Source organism: Ovis canadensis, chromosome 15 (assembly GCF_042477335.2).
Source record: "Ovis canadensis isolate MfBH-ARS-UI-01 breed Bighorn chromosome 15, ARS-UI_OviCan_v2, whole genome shotgun sequence".
In the NCBI taxonomy this organism is placed as follows: domain Eukaryota; kingdom Metazoa; phylum Chordata; class Mammalia; order Artiodactyla; family Bovidae; genus Ovis; species Ovis canadensis.
Genome location: NC_091259.1, coordinates 80,462,765 through 80,465,550, shown reverse-complemented (window position 1 = coordinate 80,465,550; position 2,786 = coordinate 80,462,765). Strand labels below are relative to the sequence as shown.

The window sequence follows — 2,786 nt, the reverse complement described above, 5'->3', positions numbered from 1 at the left end:
AGGACGTGCGCGTCGGGAGCGGCCTTAGTTACCGGCCAACGAGCCGTATGGGCTTTGATCGCCCTCTAGTGCAGGGAGGTGCAAAAAGCCGCAAGGACGATTAAAGAAGCGCGTCCTTTTTTTTTATTTTGGAAGGCTTGGGCCTGGAAAAAGACCCTGATGCTGGCAAAGGCGGGAGGAGAAGGGGACAATAGAGGATGAGATGGTTGGATGGCATCACTGACTCGATGGACATGAGTTTGAGTAAGCTCCGGGAATTGGTGATGGACAGGGAAGCCTGGCGTGCTGAATGAAGTCCATGGGGTCGCAAAGACTGAGGGACTGAACTGCAGTGTGCCTGGCTAGGAGCTCTTGGTTGCGGCTTGGAGGGAAATACAAAGATGACTGCGTTTCTGTCCTTAAAGAATCTCAAGTTGGCCAGAAAAGTGATTTTACAGGGAGAAAAATAGGATGGTGAATGAGAGTGTAAGCTCTTCCATTGTAAGTCATAAACTATTTACAACGGACTCAAGGAAGATAACACAAATCTGTGGCAATGGATTCAGTGTTTTTATTCTTTTTAAATTTGGGATTTTTCTTTTTTTGAGCAAAAATCACTCAGGTGTCCTTAAAAAAAAAAAAAGACTCTAGTTTCAAACAAAACAAAACAGAAAACCCCAAAAAACAAAACAAAAAAATTTGTCCATCAAGCTAAACAAGTCTAGGAGTGAATTTTGGCTTGCCAGGAAGGTTTGTTTATCTTTGCTTGCTGCCAGAGTAGAGTTAGGACCACCTGATTGTGTTTAATAGTCAAGAGGGTAATAACTAACTGAAGCCACATATCCTTATTGATGAGAGTCTGTAAAATACAAGTTTAAACTAAAAAAAAAAAAAGAGGAAGTTGCAAAACAGCTATAAAATGATCACATTTTTATTACAAAAATCATACAAAACAAAGTTACATGTATTCACATTGAACAGTCAAGATTGAAACATCAAGCTATGGTAAATTTCAAACCCAGATTCACTTGTGCAGAATATACACAGACAATAGTTACAAAACAGTTCCTGGGACCTTGTATTGCTCATTTAGATTAAGGATATTTTAAAATATTAGGAAGTAGGAGAGGAGGAGTTGGTGAGGGTTTTTTGAAAGAGAAATCTTGGATTTTCCAGGTGGGCTCAGTGGTAAAGAATCCACCTGTCAATGCAAGAGGCGCAACAGACTCAGGGATGATCCCTGGGTCGGGAAGATCCCCTAGAGGAGGAAATGGCAACCCGCTCCAGTATTCTCACCTGGGAAATGCCATAGACCAATGAGCCTGTGAGGCTACAGTCGATGGGGTTGCAAACAGTCGAACATGACTTAGCCACTGAACAACCAAATGGAGTGGGGAATAAACAGCAGAAAGGCAGGATGGGAAGCAAGTTCCACCTGGAGCAGAGATCAGGTTGAAAATTGAGTTTAGTGTTTGTGTTCACATGTGGGAATGGACAATTTAATTTCTGAATCGAGGACTATCTTTTAACTAAAAGCAAGTAAAAAAGTTCCGGCTCTGCCAGAATTTTCCTCTAGTGTTCGAACAAGATTTCTCTACCTTAATGAATTTTAAAGAGATAGTGAAAGGCAATAACAAAGGTGTATGTTGATCTCATATACTACATTAGGTACTCAATATAGTGTTAAGTGTTTGTATAAAAATAGGAAAGTGATCTGGGGCAGGAAGTGAGGCTGCGTTTTCAAGGGGACTGTTGCTTTGGCTTAATATTTTAATTCACTACGGTAAGAATAAATTATTATATACATATAATATAATGTGCTTGCATACTAAGTCACTCAGTCCTGTTGACTCTTTGTGGCCCTGTGGCCAGTAGCCCGCCAGGTTCCTCTGTCCATGGGATTCTCCAGGCAAGAATAGTGGAGTGGCTTGCCATCCCCTCCTCCAGGGGATCTTATGGACCCAGGGATTGATCCCTCATCTGTTACATCTCCTGCATTGGCAGGCAGGGTGTTTTTTGTGTTTTGTTTGTTTGTTTGTTTGTTTTACCACTAGCGCCCATTGGGAACTGAAGTCGCTCAGTCATTTCCAGCGCTTTGCAACCCCATGGACTGTAGCCTACCAGGCTCCTCCATCCATGGGATTTTCCGGGCAAAAGTGCTGGAGTGGGGTGCCATTTCCTTCTCCAGGGGATCTTCCCTACCCAGGGATCGAACCTGGGTCTCCTGCACTGCAGGCAGATGCTTTACCGTCTGAGCCACCAGGGAGTCTTCTTGGGAAGCTCAAGTATAATATATAATATACAAGCTCTCTATAATTTTATATACCTGATTTTTTAAGCATAAACTTCAAAAAAGATGAACGACTCAACCAGTGTTTTTCTGTTTTAAAATATACATACTCATACAATTTCCTTCAAACCTAATCCTTAACTAACTTGCTAGGCAGTTCCCCTCAGGACTCACCCTTCTTTCTTCATTGCTGCCCTTTAGTTAACCACAGTAATCAGTCTTATGGACTCTTCTTGGCTTCCTTACTCTTCTCTGACCCCCAGTCCTGCTTCAGTTCAAATTATATTTTTTTCCTCTATTTCCGACCGGTCATCTAGGCTCAGGGACTAAATTTGGCCCTAGTGATGATAATTTTGATGACAATGATTGTGATGGTAATATTAAGAGGAGTCCTTCTAGTAATAACCAACATATATCCAGAGCAATGATAAAGTTCTAAGCATTTTACATAAATTCATTCCTAAAAGCTCTGCGAGCTAGGAAATGATATTTTCGTCTTCACTGACAAATGAGCAGA

General features: G+C 41.6%; 1 non-coding gene across 1 annotated transcript; it reads right to left on the bottom strand.

Annotated features, from left to right (window-relative positions):
* Positions 1–2,173: 2,173 nt before the first annotated feature.
* On the bottom strand, positions 2,174–2,245 carry TRNAC-GCA (transfer RNA cysteine (anticodon GCA)). Its single transcript has one exon. It is a non-coding gene; the product is annotated as a tRNA-Cys (tRNA).
* Positions 2,246–2,786: the final 541 nt, after the last annotated feature.